Raw genomic sequence first — 6,953 nt, 5'->3', positions numbered from 1 at the left:
CTGCAGCGACTTCATTGTGCTTAGAATGGTGAGATTGGGGGCCGGAGCCTTGGCCTGGCAAGTAAAGTCCTTGCCTTGAGCGCTCCATGATCCCATATGGTCGCCGGTTCTAATCCAGACAGCCGCTTCCCATACAGCTCCTAGCCTGGGAAAGCATTCGAGGATGGCACAAAGCTTTGGGACCCTGCACCCACATGGGCAACCCGTAAAAGTTCCTGGCTCCGAGCATCAGATTGGTGCAGTACCAGCCATGCAGTCACTTGGCTAGTGAATCATTTGATAGAAGATCTTCCTCTCTGTCTCTCCTCCTCTCTGTGTAACTGGCTTTCCAATAAAAAATAAAATAATAAATAAATAAATAAATAAATAAATAAATAAATATTTTTTTAAAAGGAAAAAAATGAATGGCTTGATTTGTGACTGTTGAATGATCAAGACCACTTGAGCAAGACCCTTGGAGCATGCTCTATGCCAGAGACCTGGGAGAGGTGGGAGGCTGAGTAGGGCTTCTCCCTTTATCTCCCCCTTTACCCCAGATACAGAAAAAAAAGAATGTGGAATTAATAGTCTTATCCACTTTCCTATAGCTCTTGAACCTTTATGCCCCAATTAACCATGTAAAGACTGTCCAAAAAACATTATGAAACACAAATCCTTGGTATCTTAATAAAGGACAGAAAATGCAATCCTATAAGATATGCAGTTAAAACGAGGCCCTTGCACACCCGAGGGGCGCTCCCCAAAGCTGGCGTGGGCTGGGGGCGCATGGGCCATGGCACAAGGTGGTGGCCAGGGCCCGTGGGGCAGCCCGAGCAGTCACCATGTGATCAGGCAGTGTGCTGACTGGCCCGGCCACCCAGCCCCGTCTGGGTCTTCCCTTTGCAGCCCATGCAGGGCCGTCCAGGAGACCCCCACGCCTACAGCTGCTCAAACATCAGGCTGGCCCCCCAAAAGGATACTCTCAGATTCCCCAGCTGGGGGCCCTGCGTAGACCTGGGGAGGATACCCCCTCCTTCCCTTCATGATTCAATTGTAGCGCAGTGACGATGGATGATGAGGATGGGAGATGCTTACTGGATCTGATTTGTGACCCCCAGACCCTCAATGACTTCCTGCATGGATCCGAGATGCTCGACAGTGATGACCTCCTGGACAATGCTGGTGAGGCCCAGGGTGCCTTCTATGAAGGCTTGGGGCTGCACCTGCAGGCAGCTTCCGGTAACCATCTGAACCCAGAGCCCAGCCAGCTGGCCCCCAGTGTGGACCTGGACTTCCTGGAAGATGACATCCTGTGCTTGCCAGCCACTGGAGGCGGGGCGGCAGGCAGTGGGGGTGCCAACTAGCCCTGCGAAATCCTCCAGCAAAGCCTGCAGGAAGCCAACATCACCGAACAAACCGTAGAGGCTGAGACTGACCTGGACCTGGGCCCCTTCCTGCTGCCCACCCTGCAGCCAACAGATGCTGGGGCCAGCCCTGCCGGGGCTGTGGGCGCTACTGCTGTGGCCACGGGGCCCCAGGCGCTCTTCCCTAGCATCTCCGACCTGCTGGGGCTGCAGGCCCCACCCACCGTGCTGACGCACCAGGCCCTGGTGCCGCCCCAGGACGTGGTCAACAAGGCCCTGAGTGTGCAGCCCTTCCTGCAGCCCGTGGGCCTGAGCAACATGACCCTGCAGCCCATTCCGGGCCCCCAGGGCCTGCCCAATTGCAGCCCTGGGGCTGCCACAGTGGCCACACTCAGCCTGGTGCCCATCCAAGTGGTCGGCCACCCTGTCATGGCACTCAACCCACCCACATCCCAGTAACTGGCCAAGCAGGTGCCCGTCAGAGGCTACCTGGCCTGGGCAGCTGGCCCCTCAGAGCCCGTGACACTGGCCTCTGCTGGCGTCTCCCCACAAGGGGCTGGCCTGGTCATCCAGAAGAACCTCCGAACTGCCGTGGACACCACGCTCAATGGGAACTCGGTATTCGCTAATGCTGGGACAGTCACAGACACAACTGGTGGGATAACTTCAGGACAGCCACTGGTGGTGGCTCCGGGCCTCGGCACAGCACCACTGGTACCATTGCCCAATGTGATCCTGCACCATAAGCCCACCCATCCAGCCCAAGCCAGCAGGGGTGCTGCCCTCCAAGCTGTACCAACTGACACCTAAGCCCTTTGCACCCGCTGGTGCCATGCTCACCAACCAGGGCGAGCCAGGCTCCCTCCCACCACAGCCCAAGGCACTGCAGAACCTGACCTTCACAGCAGCTGGCAAAGCTAGCCATAATGTGGTGCTGTCAGGCTTCCCCACGCCAGCCCTGCAGGCCAGCGTCTTCAGGCAGCCACCAGAAAGCACAACTGGGGTGGCATCACTGCAGCCACCGGACACCCTGAACAAGCCCATGTGCGTGCACCTGCTGAACCAGGGCAGCAGTATCGTCATCCCTGCCGAGCACAAGCTGCCCAGCCAGAAGCAGTTCCTGCTGCCTGGTGTCCCCACCTTCCAGCTTCCATAACCATTCTCCGTTCTGCCAGCCAAAGTGGGTGGCCAGATCCTGGCTGCCGCGACCCCACAAGCAAGCGGACAGCTCATTGCCAACCCCATCCTCACAAACCAGAACTTGGCGACCCCAGTGAGCCTGGGTCCTATACCAGCCGCACTCTCGGGTGCACACAGTGCTGCCACACACATGCTCTCAGCTGCACCCATCCAGGTGGGCCAGCCCACGCTCTTCCAGATGCCTGTGTTGCTGGCAGCAGGCAGCCTGCCCGCACAGAGCCAGTCTCCAGTCAAGGGCCCCACCACCACCACAGTCCTGCAGGGCGTCACCCTTCCTCCCAGCGCCGTGGCCATGCTCATCACCCCCATGGGCTGGTGCAGCCAGCAGCTACTCCCGCTTCTGCGCCAGCTGCCTCCTCCACCACTACCACCAGGAAAGCCACCCCCACACTCACCGTGCAGCCCATTCCACCAGCACCCCCTGCAGCCAGCACACCGCTGCCCCTGGGCCTCCAGCAGAGACAAGTACTGCAGTCCTTCCAGGCCACGGCTTCTCCAACCGCTGCCCCACCTTAGGCCAACACCCTACAGCCCAGCCCAGGCCTGGCATTCAGCAAGGAGAAGATGGCCCTTGGGCAGCCACCGCCTGCAACTACCACGGCCATCCTCATTCAGCACTCTCTGCAGATGTTCCTGCCCCAGATCCCAGCAGCCACTCCACTGAAGGGCCCCAGTCCTTCCTTGTCCCCCTCGCTACCTCACTAGGCCCCACTGGGAGACAGCCCCAACCTGCCCTCCCCATATGAGGCCGGTCTCCCTCCCACCTCACTCCCAGCCACACTCTCGTCCCCCTTCCCAGCCCCAGAGCCTGTCCAGGCCCCCCTCTGAGCCCACCCTGCACCCCTTTCCCCCACCCCAGGCCCCACCCACCCTGCCAGGCATCTTTGTTATCCAGAAGCCACTGGGCGTCCCCCAGGTTGCCAGCACCCCAGCCCCACTGTCCCCCAGCCTCCTCTGCCAGCTGAGGGACCACTGCCTCCCACCCCCCTCCCCACTCCGGCCTCCACCATGGCTTCCTCTGAGACGTCCACCAGGGTGCCCGCCCCCATGCCATCTGACTTCCAGCTACAGTTCCCGGCTGGCCAGGGACCCCACAAGTCCCCCACACCCCCACTGAGCCTCCACCTGGTCCCTGAGCCAGTAGTGCCCCCCCTACCCCCACAGACCTTCCAGATGGTGGTTGCCCCCTTTCCGGCTCTGCCCCAGCCAAACGCCCTGCTGGAGAGATTCCACCAGGTACCTTCCGGAATCCTCCTCCAGGACAAAGCAGGCGGGGTCTCTGCTGCCACCCCACAGGCCCTGGCCAGCCCCACGACCTCAGTGCTGGTCAGCGGCCAGGCCTCCTCCAGAACCGCCGACACCCCCAACCATGCCCTTGCCCTGGCACCGATGGCCAACACTGGCCTCCCTCCTCTGCTCCCCACTGAGAGCAAGGCTTTGGCTGGCAGCCTCCCAGCCCTGAGTGTGACCAAGGGCCCTGTACCTTAACTACAGCTGAAGAAGTCCCCTGCACTGCAACCCAGCAAGGAGTCCTGTTTCCTGGAGCATTTGCACAAACACCAAGTCTCCGTGCTGCACCCTGACTGCAAGATTGCCTTCCCCTCCCTGCAGCACCTGCTGCCCTGCCACGTGAACCAGTGTGCCCTCCCCTCCCCCAGCTACTACTACAAGGTGGAGGAGGAATTTGAGATGGTCTCCACCCACCTACTGAAATGCACCCAGGCCATGCTCAGTAACTACCGAATCTTGCTCCTGGAGGTGTCTCGGAGGGTGAGGCTCTGGGCGGAGACGGTCATGATTGAGGGAACATTCATTCAGGAGGAAAAGATCACCCTTGCCTTGGATAAACAGCTGGCCAAGGAGAAACCCAATAAGTATGTGTCTTCCTCACACTGTCTCGGCCTCCCGGTCCCCGCCTCTTCCTACGGACATTTGCTGTCCAGCCACAAATCTGCTTCGTCCTCCTCCACCACCTTTGCCCTGCCGCCATCACACCTACCCACCAGGCTTGCGATCCTGCATGGTGGGTCTGGTAGATCACCGTCCATGACCTGGGCAAGGGCGTCCTCCTCCCTGTCCTCCTCCTCCTCGTCCACTGCCTCCTCCCTGGAGGCCGATGAGGACAGCCACATGCCCACCCATCAAGACCTACTAGGCGTTGAGCCCCGGCGTCTCAAGATCAAGATCAAACAGAGCGCCGGGGCTCAGCAACGTGGTGCACAACACGGCACTGGACCCCAGTGCACCAGCCGTCCCCTGCACCCCAGAGCGCCAAGTCCCCGCCTCGCCAACCCCCGCCACAACCACCCTTGCCGGCCAGATGAACGGCACCATGGACCACGTGCCTCCGCCAGCGCCATCCGCCACTCACAAGGCCCCGGGGCCCGCGCCAACCGGGCCACTCCTGCCACTACACAAGAGCTACCTAGAGCATGCGGCCACCAGCACCATGCCCCTGCCCGCCAAGGTGGACTAGGCCACAAGCAGCCTCATCCTTGAGCTGGCAGCGTGGAGGACAAGATGTACCAGCGGCTACTTAAGGGCACCACCGCCGTGCTGCCAGAGCCCGCCCACGCAGCCACCCACGCCCAGGGTGGGGATGCGGGCTGGGAGGCCCCCACAATGCTACCTGCCAAGCAGCACAAGTCTGAGTCCCCAGACCTGGACAAGGCCAGCTTCTTGAGCCTCAGTCCTCAGGACAACACTCTCACGGAGCACTTGCAAAGTGCCATCGACAGCATCCTGAACCTGCAGCAGGTGCCAGACCGGCCACGTGGTGCACCACCACCTGCTGCCTCCCCGCCATCCCGTCACCAGCCTGACGCCCACACACCCTTCAGCTTCAATGGTGACTTGGGCCCAAGACGTTGAACAGATAACAGCCGGCGGCCAGGACCCCCCATCCACTGTCTAAGTTATTACAGTCACCGAGGGCTACCTGGCGGAGATGCGGGAGTGGGGTGCGCACCTGCGGAAGGGGCCAGAGGATGACAGCCCCTCCTTCCCTCCCTCCCCACAGCCCCCAGTGCCCGTGCCCACCATAGCTCAAACTCGCGGGGCCTGCAGGAGGTAACCCACAGCAGGGAGGGCCTGCCCTGACTGCTCAGCAGCCCTAGGGGAAGCCAGAGGTGGGTGGGGCTGGAGCAGGGGCCCCCCACCTTCCCCTGTGTCTTCCCAGCGACCTGCACAGCTGCCCCTGACCCTGCTGCTGGGGATCCCAGTGAAGCCACCAGAAACTGGGGTACTCCCCGCCCCCCAACACACACGCGCACCTGCGTGGACAGCCTTCCTCTGCCTCCAGCCGCCCATGCCACGTTTTGAAATACCAGAGACAGAACTAGTACTGTAAAATAAAATTTTTTGTACTGTTTTTCTTGTGTATAATGATTTTTTAAAAGAATTCTGTACATTCAGAACTCTTGTAAATTAAAAGCTGATCCTTTTTAAAAAAAAAATTAAAAAAAGTAAATAAAATGAGGGTATCTAGTAGAATGGATGAGAAACTGCTTAGGAGAGGCTCACCCTACACTGGACTTCCTGTGTTTGTGTTATGGCTCCACAACAAATTCCATCTCGCTGCTAATACACTTCTTGGAAGCAGGCAGGGAATTTCTCAAGTATGTGTCTCATTGCACCTGCTGTCATGGACACAGATTTAGTTCTTGGCTCCTATTTTTTACCTGACCTTGTTACAGTCTTGAAGGACTTTAAGGAGTTAACCAGATGGTAGATCACTCTGTCTCTGACTTGTACAAATGAAATAAATTAACAATTATATTAAAAATAAGAGAAAAATGTTTTTTAAAGATTTATTTTTATTGCAAAGTCAGATATACAAAGATTAGGAGACAGAGATGAAGATCTTCCGTCCAGTGATTCACTGTCCAAGTGACCACAAAGGCCTGTGTTGTCCCAATTCGAAGCCAGGAGCCAGGAACTTCCCCCAGGTCTCCCACACAGGCCTAGAGTCCCAAGACTTTGGACTGTCCTTGACTGCTTTCCCAGGCTACATGCAGGGAACTGGACTGGAAGCAGGACTGTCGGGATTAGAACCTGAGAAAATATGGAATCCTGGTGCATTCAAGGCAAGGACTTTAGCCACTGTGCCAGCCCTGAGAAAAGTAATTTAAAAACAGGAAGTGGTATGGCTGTTTACTGCAGCTTCTCACACACAATCTTGAGGACAACATGATTGTTTCCAGTGATTCTAAATACAGCAGCAAATTATGTGAAAAAAAAATCTCATAGAACAGCAAGGGAAGGTACACACTGACTGGCAGTAGTCAGGACAAGATAATGGTTCAGTATCAGTGAATGGGAACTGCTACTTAGCAATGTGATCAAATTCTCAGCTAACACTACATGAAGACAATAAAATCTACCAAGTCCTAGAGAAACACAAAACAAGTA

The 6,953-nt window shown here is 57.7% G+C and overlaps 1 pseudogene; it reads left to right on the top strand.

Moving 5' to 3' along the window:
• The first annotated feature begins 928 nt into the window (after positions 1–928).
• LOC131482522 (BRD4-interacting chromatin-remodeling complex-associated protein-like) lies at positions 929–5,414 on the top strand (annotated as a pseudogene).
• The last annotated feature ends 1,539 nt before the right edge of the window (positions 5,415–6,953 follow it).

The sequence above is a fragment of the Ochotona princeps genome, chromosome 18, assembly GCF_030435755.1.
Source record: "Ochotona princeps isolate mOchPri1 chromosome 18, mOchPri1.hap1, whole genome shotgun sequence".
Classification (NCBI taxonomy): domain Eukaryota; kingdom Metazoa; phylum Chordata; class Mammalia; order Lagomorpha; family Ochotonidae; genus Ochotona; species Ochotona princeps.
Note: the sequence above shows the minus strand (reverse complement) of the source record. Positions and strands in the feature narration are given on the sequence as shown.